Source organism: Hypomesus nipponensis, chromosome 28, assembly GCF_054491055.1.
Source record: "Hypomesus nipponensis isolate SF chromosome 28, ASM5449105v1, whole genome shotgun sequence".
Taxonomy (NCBI): Eukaryota; Metazoa; Chordata; class Actinopteri; order Osmeriformes; family Osmeridae; genus Hypomesus; species Hypomesus nipponensis.
This window is the reverse complement of record NC_140388.1, coordinates 1012501-1022500: the sequence shown is the minus strand read 5'-3', so window position 1 is coordinate 1022500 and position 10000 is coordinate 1012501. Positions and strand designations below refer to the sequence as shown.

General features: G+C 46.9%; 13 non-coding genes and 22 pseudogenes across 13 annotated transcripts in view; all 35 read right to left on the bottom strand.

The window, feature by feature from the left end:
• The window catches only part of LOC146218705 (5S ribosomal RNA), a 119-nt gene extending 106 nt beyond the window's left edge, over positions 1–13 (bottom strand). Inside the window, exon 1 of the ribosomal RNA XR_014752257.1 lies at positions 1–13. This exon is cut by the window's left edge and continues 106 nt beyond it. This is a non-coding gene — a ribosomal RNA (5S ribosomal RNA).
• A 170-nt stretch (positions 14–183) lies between these two features.
• On the bottom strand, positions 184–302 carry LOC146218704 (5S ribosomal RNA; annotated as a pseudogene).
• A 170-nt stretch (positions 303–472) lies between these two features.
• On the bottom strand, positions 473–591 carry LOC146218703 (5S ribosomal RNA; annotated as a pseudogene).
• A 174-nt stretch (positions 592–765) lies between these two features.
• LOC146218702 (5S ribosomal RNA) lies at positions 766–884 on the bottom strand (annotated as a pseudogene).
• Positions 885–1062: 178 nt separating this feature from the next.
• Positions 1063–1181, bottom strand: LOC146218701 (5S ribosomal RNA; annotated as a pseudogene).
• A 172-nt stretch (positions 1182–1353) lies between these two features.
• On the bottom strand, positions 1354–1472 carry LOC146218700 (5S ribosomal RNA; annotated as a pseudogene).
• A 172-nt stretch (positions 1473–1644) lies between these two features.
• LOC146218699 (5S ribosomal RNA) lies at positions 1645–1763 on the bottom strand. The gene has a single exon (XR_014752256.1). It is a non-coding gene; the product is annotated as a 5S ribosomal RNA (ribosomal RNA).
• A 170-nt stretch (positions 1764–1933) lies between these two features.
• On the bottom strand, positions 1934–2052 carry LOC146218698 (5S ribosomal RNA; annotated as a pseudogene).
• Positions 2053–2224: 172 nt separating this feature from the next.
• LOC146218697 (5S ribosomal RNA) lies at positions 2225–2343 on the bottom strand (annotated as a pseudogene).
• A 170-nt stretch (positions 2344–2513) lies between these two features.
• Positions 2514–2632, bottom strand: LOC146218696 (5S ribosomal RNA; annotated as a pseudogene).
• Positions 2633–2806: 174 nt separating this feature from the next.
• LOC146218695 (5S ribosomal RNA) lies at positions 2807–2925 on the bottom strand (annotated as a pseudogene).
• Positions 2926–3105: 180 nt separating this feature from the next.
• On the bottom strand, positions 3106–3224 carry LOC146218694 (5S ribosomal RNA; annotated as a pseudogene).
• A 172-nt stretch (positions 3225–3396) lies between these two features.
• On the bottom strand, positions 3397–3515 carry LOC146218693 (5S ribosomal RNA; annotated as a pseudogene).
• Positions 3516–3685: 170 nt separating this feature from the next.
• LOC146218692 (5S ribosomal RNA) lies at positions 3686–3804 on the bottom strand. The gene has a single exon (XR_014752255.1). It is a non-coding gene; the product is annotated as a 5S ribosomal RNA (ribosomal RNA).
• A 168-nt stretch (positions 3805–3972) lies between these two features.
• Positions 3973–4091, bottom strand: LOC146218691 (5S ribosomal RNA; annotated as a pseudogene).
• Positions 4092–4269: 178 nt separating this feature from the next.
• LOC146218690 (5S ribosomal RNA) lies at positions 4270–4388 on the bottom strand (annotated as a pseudogene).
• A 172-nt stretch (positions 4389–4560) lies between these two features.
• Positions 4561–4679, bottom strand: LOC146218689 (5S ribosomal RNA; annotated as a pseudogene).
• Positions 4680–4849: 170 nt separating this feature from the next.
• On the bottom strand, positions 4850–4968 carry LOC146218688 (5S ribosomal RNA; annotated as a pseudogene).
• A 172-nt stretch (positions 4969–5140) lies between these two features.
• LOC146218687 (5S ribosomal RNA) lies at positions 5141–5259 on the bottom strand. The gene has a single exon (XR_014751729.1). It is a non-coding gene; the product is annotated as a 5S ribosomal RNA (ribosomal RNA).
• Positions 5260–5443: 184 nt separating this feature from the next.
• Positions 5444–5562, bottom strand: LOC146218686 (5S ribosomal RNA; annotated as a pseudogene).
• Positions 5563–5734: 172 nt separating this feature from the next.
• On the bottom strand, positions 5735–5853 carry LOC146218685 (5S ribosomal RNA). Its single transcript, XR_014751728.1, has one exon. It is a non-coding gene; the product is annotated as a 5S ribosomal RNA (ribosomal RNA).
• A 184-nt stretch (positions 5854–6037) lies between these two features.
• On the bottom strand, positions 6038–6156 carry LOC146218684 (5S ribosomal RNA; annotated as a pseudogene).
• A 172-nt stretch (positions 6157–6328) lies between these two features.
• On the bottom strand, positions 6329–6447 carry LOC146218683 (5S ribosomal RNA; annotated as a pseudogene).
• Positions 6448–6621: 174 nt separating this feature from the next.
• LOC146218682 (5S ribosomal RNA) lies at positions 6622–6740 on the bottom strand. Its single transcript, XR_014751727.1, has one exon. It is a non-coding gene; the product is annotated as a 5S ribosomal RNA (ribosomal RNA).
• Positions 6741–6918: 178 nt separating this feature from the next.
• Positions 6919–7037, bottom strand: LOC146218681 (5S ribosomal RNA). Its single transcript, XR_014752797.1, has one exon. It is a non-coding gene; the product is annotated as a 5S ribosomal RNA (ribosomal RNA).
• Positions 7038–7211: 174 nt separating this feature from the next.
• On the bottom strand, positions 7212–7330 carry LOC146218680 (5S ribosomal RNA). Its single transcript, XR_014751726.1, has one exon. It is a non-coding gene; the product is annotated as a 5S ribosomal RNA (ribosomal RNA).
• A 172-nt stretch (positions 7331–7502) lies between these two features.
• On the bottom strand, positions 7503–7621 carry LOC146218679 (5S ribosomal RNA; annotated as a pseudogene).
• A 174-nt stretch (positions 7622–7795) lies between these two features.
• LOC146218678 (5S ribosomal RNA) lies at positions 7796–7914 on the bottom strand. The gene has a single exon (XR_014751725.1). It is a non-coding gene; the product is annotated as a 5S ribosomal RNA (ribosomal RNA).
• A 180-nt stretch (positions 7915–8094) lies between these two features.
• On the bottom strand, positions 8095–8213 carry LOC146218677 (5S ribosomal RNA; annotated as a pseudogene).
• A 172-nt stretch (positions 8214–8385) lies between these two features.
• On the bottom strand, positions 8386–8504 carry LOC146218676 (5S ribosomal RNA). Its single transcript, XR_014752254.1, has one exon. It is a non-coding gene; the product is annotated as a 5S ribosomal RNA (ribosomal RNA).
• A 170-nt stretch (positions 8505–8674) lies between these two features.
• On the bottom strand, positions 8675–8793 carry LOC146218675 (5S ribosomal RNA; annotated as a pseudogene).
• A 182-nt stretch (positions 8794–8975) lies between these two features.
• LOC146218674 (5S ribosomal RNA) lies at positions 8976–9094 on the bottom strand. The gene has a single exon (XR_014751719.1). It is a non-coding gene; the product is annotated as a 5S ribosomal RNA (ribosomal RNA).
• A 180-nt stretch (positions 9095–9274) lies between these two features.
• Positions 9275–9393, bottom strand: LOC146218673 (5S ribosomal RNA). Its single transcript, XR_014752507.1, has one exon. It is a non-coding gene; the product is annotated as a 5S ribosomal RNA (ribosomal RNA).
• A 174-nt stretch (positions 9394–9567) lies between these two features.
• On the bottom strand, positions 9568–9676 carry LOC146218672 (5S ribosomal RNA; annotated as a pseudogene).
• Positions 9677–9858: 182 nt separating this feature from the next.
• LOC146218671 (5S ribosomal RNA) lies at positions 9859–9977 on the bottom strand. The gene has a single exon (XR_014751724.1). It is a non-coding gene; the product is annotated as a 5S ribosomal RNA (ribosomal RNA).
• Positions 9978–10000: the final 23 nt, after the last annotated feature.

Below are 10000 nucleotides of genomic sequence, written 5' to 3'. Positions count from 1 at the left end.
TATGGCCATACGAAATAAGTTGACAACCATAGGCTACTTATCCATATACAGATTTAGCAATTGACAATGCAAGGTGGTCTCTCTCTCTCTCTCGTGTCAAAATGAAAACAGCTTCCAGCCCCTTTCATGAAGGACTACTTGTGCATATTGCAAGATTTCAGTTTCTAAGTGAATGAGCAAAAGAGCATACAGCACCTGGTATTCCCAGGCGGTCTCCCATCCAAGTACTAACCAGGCCCGACCCTGCTTAGCTTCCGAGATCAGACGAGATTGGGCGTTGCCAGGCTGGTATGGCCGTACGAAATAAGTTGACAACCATAGGCTACTTATCCATATACAGATTTGGCAATTGACAATGCAAGGTGGTCTCTCTCTCTCTCTCGTGTCAAAATGAAAACAGCTTCCAGCCCCTTTCATGAAGGACTACTTGTGCATATTGCAAGATTTCAGTTTCTAAGTGAATGAGCAAAAGAGCATACAGCACCTGGTATTCCCAGGCGGTCTCCCATCCAAGTACTAACCAGGCCCGACCCTGCTTAGTTTCCGAGATCAGACGAGATCTGGCGTTGCCAGGCTGGTTTGGCCGTACGAAATAAGTTGACAACCATAGGCTACTTATCCATATACAGATTTAGCAATTGACAATGCAAGGTGGTCTCTCTCTCTCTCTCTCTCGTGTCAAAATGAAAACAGCTTCCAAGCCCTTTCATGAAGGACTACTTGTGCATATTGCAAGATTTCAGTTTCTAAGTGAATGAGCAAAAGAGCATACAGCACCTGGTATTCCCAGGCGGTCTCCCATCCAAGTGCTAACCAGGCCCGACCCTGCTTAGCTTCCGAGATCAGACGAGATCGGGCGTTGCCAGGCTGGTATGGCCGTACGAAATAAGTTGACAACCATAGGCTACTTATCCATATACAGATTTAGCAATTGACAATGCAAGGTGGTCTCTCTCTCTCTCTCTCTCTCTCGTGTCAAAATGAAAACAGCTTCCAGCCCCTTTCATGAAGGACTACTTGTGCATATTGCAAGATTTCAGTTTCTAAGTGAATGAGCAAAAGAGCATACAGCACCTGGTATTCCCAGGCGGTCTCCCATCCAAGTACTAACCAGGCCCGACCCTGCTTAGCTTCCGAGATCAGACGAGATTGGGCGTTGCCAGGCTGGTATGGCCGTACGAAATAAGTTGACAACCATAGGCTACTTATCCATATACAGATTTGGCAATTGACAATGCAAGGTGGTCTCTCTCTCTGTCTCTCGTGTCAAAATGAAAACAGCTTCCAGCCCCTTTCATGAAGGACTACTTGTGCATATTGCAAGATTTCAGTTTCTAAGTGAATGAGCAAAAGAGCATACAGCACCTGGTATTCCCAGGCGGTCTCCCATCCAAGTACTAACCAGGCCCGACCCTGCTTAGCTTCCGAGATCAGACGAGATTGGGCGTTGCCAGGCTGGTATGGCCGTACGAAATAAGTTGACAACCATAGGCTACTTATCCATATACAGATTTGGCAATTGACAATGCAAGGTGGTCTCTCTCTCTCTCTCTCGTGTCAAAATGAAAACAGCTTCCAGCCCCTTTCATGAAGGACTACTTGTGCATATTGCAAGATTTCAGTTTCTAAGTGAATGAGCAAATGAGCATACAGCACCTGGTATTCCCAGGCGGTCTCCCATCCAAGTACTAACCAGGCCCGACCCTGCTTAGCTTCCGAGATCAGACGAGATCGGGCGTTGCCAGGCTGGTATGGCCATACGAAATAAGTTGACAACCATAGGCTACTTATCCATATACAGATTTAGCAATTGACAATGCAAGGTGGTCTCTCTCTCTCTCTCGTGTCAAAATGAAAACAGCTTCCAGCCCCTTTCATGAAGGACTACTTGTGCATATTGCAAGATTTCAGTTTCTAAGTGAATGAGCAAAAGAGCATACAGCACCTGGTATTCCCAGGCGGTCTCCCATCCAAGTACTAACCAGGCCCGACCCTGCTTAGCTTCCGAGATCAGACGAGATTGGGCGTTGCCAGGCTGGTATGGCCGTACGAAATAAGTTGACAACCATAGGCTACTTATCCATATACAGATTTGGCAATTGACAATGCAAGGTGGTCTCTCTCTCTGTCTCTCGTGTCAAAATGAAAACAGCTTCCAGCCCCTTTCATGAAGGACTACTTGTGCATATTGCAAGATTTCAGTTTCTAAGTGAATGAGCAAAAGAGCATACAGCACCTGGTATTCCCAGGCGGTCTCCCATCCAAGTACTAACCAGGCCCGACCCTGCTTAGCTTCCGAGATCAGACGAGATTGGGCGTTGCCAGGCTGGTATGGCCGTACGAAATAAGTTGACAACCATAGGCTACTTATCCATATACAGATTTGGCAATTGACAATGCAAGGTGGTCTCTCTCTCTCTCTCGTGTCAAAATGAAAACAGCTTCCAGCCCCTTTCATGAAGGACTACTTGTGCATATTGCAAGATTTCAGTTTCTAAGTGAATGAGCAAAAGAGCATACAGCACCTGGTATTCCCAGGCGGTCTCCCATCCAAGTACTAACCAGGCCCGACCCTGCTTAGTTTCCGAGATCAGACGAGATCTGGCGTTGCCAGGCTGGTTTGGCCGTACGAAATAAGTTGACAACCATAGGCTACTTATCCATATACAGATTTAGCAATTGACAATGCAAGGTGGTCTCTCTCTCTCTCTCTCTCGTGTCAAAATGAAAACAGCTTCCAAGCCCTTTCATGAAGGACTACTTGTGCATATTGCAAGATTTCAGTTTCTAAGTGAATGAGCAAAAGAGCATACAGCACCTGGTATTCCCAGGCGGTCTCCCATCCAAGTGCTAACCAGGCCCGACCCTGCTTAGCTTCCGAGATCAGACGAGATCGGGCGTTGCCAGGCTGGTATGGCCGTACGAAATAAGTTGACAACCATAGGCTACTTATCCATATACAGATTTAGCAATTGACAATGCAAGGTGGTCTCTCTCTCTCTCTCTCTCTCTCTCGTGTCAAAATGAAAACAGCTTCCAGCCCCTTTCATGAAGGACTACTTGTGCATATTGCAAGATTTCAGTTTCTAAGTGAATGAGCAAAAGAGCATACAGCACCTGGTATTCCCAGGCGGTCTCCCATCCAAGTACTAACCAGGCCCGACCCTGCTTAGCTTCCGAGATCAGACGAGATTGGGCGTTGCCAGGCTGGTATGGCCGTACGAAATAAGTTGACAACCATAGGCTACTTATCCATATACAGATTTGGCAATTGACAATGCAAGGTGGTCTCTCTCTCTGTCTCTCGTGTCAAAATGAAAACAGCTTCCAGCCCCTTTCATGAAGGACTACTTGTGCATATTGCAAGATTTCAGTTTCTAAGTGAATGAGCAAAAGAGCATACAGCACCTGGTATTCCCAGGCGGTCTCCCATCCAAGTACTAACCAGGCCCGACCCTGCTTAGCTTCCGAGATCAGACGAGATTGGGCGTTGCCAGGCTGGTATGGCCGTACGAAATAAGTTGACAACCATAGGCTACTTATCCATATACAGATTTGGCAATTGACAATGCAAGGTGGTCTCTCTCTCTCTCTCGTGTCAAAATGAAAACAGCTTCCAGCCCCTTTCATGAAGGACTACTTGTGCATATTGCAAGATTTCAGTTTCTAAGTGAATGAGCAAAAGAGCATACAGCACCTGGTATTCCCAGGCGGTCTCCCATCCAAGTACTAACCAGGCCCGACCCTGCTTAGCTTCCGAGATCAGACGAGATCGGGCGTTGCCAGGCTGGTATGGCCATACGAAATAAGTTGACAACCATAGGCTACTTATCCATATACAGATTTAACAATTGACAATGCAAGGTGGTCTCTCTCTCTCTCGTGTCAAAATGAAAACAGCTTCCAGCCCCTTTCATGAAGGACTACTTGTGCATATTGCAAGATTTCAGTTTCTAAGTGAATGAGCAAAAGAGCATACAGCACCTGGTATTCCCAGGCGGTCTCCCATCCAAGTGCTAACCAGGCCCGACCCTGCTTAGCTTCCGAGATCAGACGAGATCGGGCGTTGCCAGGCTGGTATGGCCGTACGAAATAAGTTGACAACCATAGGCTACTTATCCATATACAGATTTAGCAATTGACAATGCAAGGTGGTCTCTCTCTCTCTCTCTCTCTCTCGTGTCAAAATGAAAACAGCTTCCAGCCCCTTTCATGAAGGACTACTTGTGCATATTGCAAGATTTCAGTTTCTAAGTGAATGAGCAAAAGAGCATACAGCACCTGGTATTCCCAGGCGGTCTCCCATCCAAGTACTAACCAGGCCCGACCCTGCTTAGCTTCCGAGATCAGACGAGATTGGGCGTTGCCAGGCTGGTATGGCCGTACGAAATAAGTTGACAACCATAGGCTACTTATCCATATACAGATTTGGCAATTGACAATGCAAGGTGGTCTCTCTCTCTGTCTCTCGTGTCAAAATGAAAACAGCTTCCAGCCCCTTTCATGAAGGACTACTTGTGCATATTGCAAGATTTCAGTTTCTAAGTGAATGAGCAAAAGAGCATACAGCACCTGGTATTCCCAGGCGGTCTCCCATCCAAGTACTAACCAGGCCCGACCCTGCTTAGCTTCCGAGATCAGACGAGATTGGGCGTTGCCAGGCTGGTATGGCCGTACGAAATAAGTTGACAACCATAGGCTACTTATCCATATACAGATTTGGCAATTGACAATGCAAGGTGGTCTCTCTCTCTCTCTCGTGTCAAAATGAAAACAGCTTCCAGCCCCTTTCATGAAGGACTACTTGTGCATATTGCAAGATTTCAGTTTCTAAGTGAATGAGCAAAAGAGCATACAGCACCTGGTATTCCCAGGCGGTCTCCCATCCAAGTACTAACCAGGCCCGACCCTGCTTAGCTTCCGAGATCAGACGAGATCTGGCGTTGCCAGGCTGGTTTGGCCGTACGAAATAAGTTGACAACCATAGGCTACTTATCCATATACAGATTTAGCAATTGACAATGCAAGGTGGTCTCTCTCTCTCTCTCTCGTGTCAAAATGAAAACAGCTTCCAAGCCCTTTCATGAAGGACTACTTGTGCATATTGCAAGATTTCAGTTTCTAAGTGAATGAGCAAAAGAGCATACAGCACCTGGTATTCCCAGGCGGTCTCCCATCCAAGTACTAACCAGGCCCGACCCTGCTTAGCTTCCGAGATCAGACGAGATCGGGCGTTGCCAGGCTGGTATGGCCGTACGAAATAAGTTGACAACCATAGGCTACTTATCCATATACAGATTTAGCAATTGACAATGCAAGGTGGTCTCTCTCTCTCTCTCTCTCTCTCTCTCTCGTGTCAAAATGAAAACAGCTTCCAGCCCCTTTCATGAAGGACTACTTGTGCATATTGCAAGATTTCAGTTTCTAAGTGAATGAGCAAAAGAGCATACAGCACCTGGTATTCCCAGGCGGTCTCCCATCCAAGTACTAACCAGGCCCGACCCTGCTTAGCTTCCGAGATCAGACGAGATTGGGCGTTGCCAGGCTGGTATGGCCGTACGAAATAAGTTGACAACCATAGGCTACTTATCCATATACAGATTTGGCAATTGACAATGCAAGGTGGTCTCTCTCTCTCTCTCTCGTGTCAAAATGAAAACAGCTTCCAGCCCCTTTCATGAAGGACTACTTGTGCATATTGCAAGATTTCAGTTTCTAAGTGAATGAGCAAAAGAGCATACAGCACCTGGTATTCCCAGGCGGTCTCCCATCCAAGTACTAACCAGGCCCGACCCTGCTTAGCTTCCGAGATCAGACGAGATCGGGCGTTGCCAGGCTGGTATGGCCGTACGAAATAAGTTGACAACCATAGGCTACTTATCCATATACAGATTTAGCAATTGACAATGCAAGGTGGTCTCTCTCTCTCTCTCTCTCTCTCTCTCTCGTGTCAAAATGAAAACAGCTTCCAGCCCCTTTCATGAAGGACTACTTGTGCATATTGCAAGATTTCAGTTTCTAAGTGAATGAGCAAAAGAGCATACAGCACCTGGTATTCCCAGGCGGTCTCCCATCCAAGTACTAACCAGGCCCGACCCTGCTTAGCTTCCGAGATCAGACGAGATTGGGCGTTGCCAGGCTGGTATGGCCGTACGAAATAAGTTGACAACCATAGGCTACTTATCCATATACAGATTTGGCAATTGACAATGCAAGGTGGTCTCTCTCTCTCTCTCTCGTGTCAAAATGAAAACAGCTTCCAGCCCCTTTCATGAAGGACTACTTGTGCATATTGCAAGATGTCAGTTTCTAAGTGAATGAGCAAAAGAGCATACAGCACCTGGTATTCCCAGGCGGTCTCCCATCCAAGTACTAACCAGGCCCGACCCTGCTTAGCTTCCGAGATCAGACGAGATTGGGCGTTGCCAGGCTGGTATGGCCGTACGAAATAAGTTGACAACCATAGGCTACTTATCCATATACAGATTTAGCAATTGACAATGCAAGGTGGTCGCTCTCTCTCTCTCTCTCGTGTCAAAATGAAAACAGCTTCCAGCCCCTTTCATGAAGGACTACTTGTGCATATTGCAAGATTTCAGTTTCTAAGTGAATGAGCAAAAGAGCATACAGCACCTGGTATTCCCAGGCGGTCTCCCATCCAAGTACTAACCAGGCCCGACCCTGCTTAGCTTCCGAGATCAGACGAGATCGGGCGTTGCCAGGCTGGTATGGCCGTACGAAATAAGTTGACAACCATAGGCTACTTATCCATATACAGATTTAGCAATTGACAATGCAAGGTGGTCTCTCTCTCTCTCTCTCTCTCTCGTGTCAAAATGAAAACAGCTTCCAGCCCCTTTCATGAAGGACTACTTGTGCATATTGCAAGATTTCAGTTTCTAAGTGAATGAGCAAAAGAGCATACAGCACCTGGTATTCCCAGGCGGTCTCCCATCCAAGTACTAACCAGGCCCGACCCTGCTTAGCTTCCGAGATCAGACGAGATCTGGCGTTGCCAGGCTGGTATGGCCGTACGAAATAAGTTGACAACCATAGGCTACTTATCCATATACAGATTTAGCAATTGACAATGCAAGGTGGTCTCTCTCTCTCTCTCTCTCGTGTCAAAATGAAAACAGCTTCCAAGCCCTTTCATGAAGGACTACTTGTGCATATTGCAAGATTTCAGTTTCTAAGTGAATGAGCAAAAGAGCATACAGCACCTGGTATTCCCAGGCGGTCTCCCATCCAAGTACTAACCAGGCCCGACCCTGCTTAGCTTCCGAGATCAGACGAGATCGGGCGTTGCCAGGCTGGTATGGCCGTACGAAATAAGTTGACAACCATAGGCTACTTATCCATATACAGATTTAGCAATTGACAATGCAAGGTGGTCTCTCTCTCTCTCTCTCGTGTCAAAATGAAAACAGCTTCCAGCCCCTTTCATGAAGGACTACTTGTGCATATTGCAAGATTTCAGTTTCTAAGTGAATGAGCAAAAGAGCATACAGCACCTGGTATTCCCAGGCGGTCTCCCATCCAAGTACTAACCAGGCCCGACCCTGCTTAGCTTCCGAGATCAGACGAGATCTGGCGTTGCCAGGCTGGTTTGGCCGTACGAAATAAGTTGACAACCATAGGCTACTTATCCATATACAGATTTAGCAATTGACAATGCAAGGTGGTCTCTCTCTCTCTCTCTCTCGTGTCAAAATGAAAACAGCTTCCAAGCCCTTTCATGAAGGACTACTTGTGCATATTGCAAGATTTCAGTTTCTAAGTGAATGAGCAAAAGAGCATACAGCACCTGGTATTCCCAGGCGGTCTCCCATCCAAGTACTAACCAGGCCCGACCCTGCTTAGCTTCCGAGATCAGACGAGATCGGGCGTTGCCAGGCTGGTATGGCCGTACGAAATAAGTTGACAACCATAGGCTACTTATCCATATACAGATTTAGCAATTGACAATGCAAGGTGGTCTCTCTCTCTCTCTCTCTCTCTCTCGTGTCAAAATGAAAACAGCTTCCAGCCCCTTTCATGAAGGACTACTTGTGCATATTGCAAGATTTCAGTTTCTAAGTGAATGAGCAAAAGAGCATACAGCACCTGGTATTCCCAGGCGGTCTCCCATCCAAGTACTAACCAGGCCCGACCCTGCTTAGCTTCCGAGATCAGACGAGATTGGGCGTTGCCAGGCTGGTATGGCCGTACGAAATAAGTTGACAACCATAGGCTACTTATCCATATACAGATTTGGCAATTGACAATGCAAGGTGGTCTCTCTCTCTCTCTCTCGTGTCAAAATGAAAACAGCTTCCAGCCCCTTTCATGAAGGACTACTTGTGCATATTGCAAGATTTCAGTTTCTAAGTGAATGAGCAAAAGAGCATACAGCACCTGGTATTCCCAGGCGGTCTCCCATCCAAGTACTAACCAGGCCCGACCCTGCTTAGCTTCCGAGATCAGACGAGATCGGGCGTTGCCAGGCTGGTATGGCCATACGAAATAAGTTGACAACCATAGGCTACTTATCCATATACAGATTTAGCAATTGACAATGCAAGGTGGTCTCTCTCTCTCTCTCGTGTCAAAATGAAAACAGCTTCCAGCCCCTTTCATGAAGGACTACTTGTGCATATTGCAAGATTTCAGTTTCTAAGTGAATGAGCAAAAGAGCATACAGCACCTGGTATTCCCAGGCGGTCTCCCATCCAAGTGCTAACCAGGCCCGACCCTGCTTAGCTTCCGAGATCAGACGAGATCGGGCGTTGCCAGGCTGGTATGGCCGTACGAAATAAGTTGACAACCATAGGCTACTTATCCATATACAGATTTAGCAATTGACAATGCAAGGTGGTCTCTCTCTCTCTCTCTCTCTCTCTCTCGTGTCAAAATGAAAACAGCTTCCAGCCCCTTTCATGAAGGACTACTTGTGCATATTGCAAGATTTCAGTTTCTAAGTGAATGAGCAAAAGAACATACAGCACCTGGTATTCCCAGGCGGTCTCCCATCCAAGTACTAACCAGGCCCGACCCTGCTTAGCTTCCGAGATCAGACGAGATCGGGCGTTGCCAGGCTGGTATGGCCGTACGAAATAAGTTGACAACCATAGGCTACTTATCCATATACAGATTTAGCAATTGACAATGCAAGGTGGTCTCTCTCTCTCTCTCTCTCTCTCTCGTGTCAAAATGAAAACAGCTTCCAGCCCCTTTCATGAAGGACTACTTGTGCATATTGCAAGATTTCAGTTTCTAAGTGAATGAGCAAAAGAGCATACAGCACCTGGTATTCCCAGGCGGTCTCCCATCCAAGTACTAACCAGGCCCGACCCTGCTTAGCTTCCGAGATCAGACGAGATCGGGCGTTGCCAGGCTGGTTTGGCCGTACGAAATAAGTTGACAACCATAGGCTACTTATCCATATACAGATTTAGCAATTGACAATGCAAGGTGGTCTCTCTCTCTCTCTCTCTCGTGTCAAAATGAAAACAGCTTCCAAGCCCTTTCATGAAGGACTACTTGTGCATATTGCAAGATTTCAGTTTCTAAGTGAATGAGCAAAAGAGCATACAGCACCTGGTATTCCCAGGCGGTCTCCCATCCAAGTACTAACCAGGCCCGACCCTGCTTAGCTTCCGAGATCAGGCGTTGCCAGGCTGGTATGGCCGTACGAAATAAGTTGACAACCATAGGCTACTTATCCATATACAGATTTAGCAATTGACAATGCAAGGTGGTCTCTCTCTCTCTCTCTCTCTCTCTCTCGTGTCAAAATGAAAACAGCTTCCAGCCCCTTTCATGAAGGACTACTTGTGCATATTGCAAGATTTCAGTTTCTAAGTGAATGAGCAAAAGAGCATACAGCACCTGGTATTCCCAGGCGGTCTCCCATCCAAGTACTAACCAGGCCCGACCCTGCTTAGCTTCCGAGATCAGACGAGATCGGGCGTTGCCAGGCTGGTATGGCCGTACGAAATAAGTTGACAACCATAGGCTA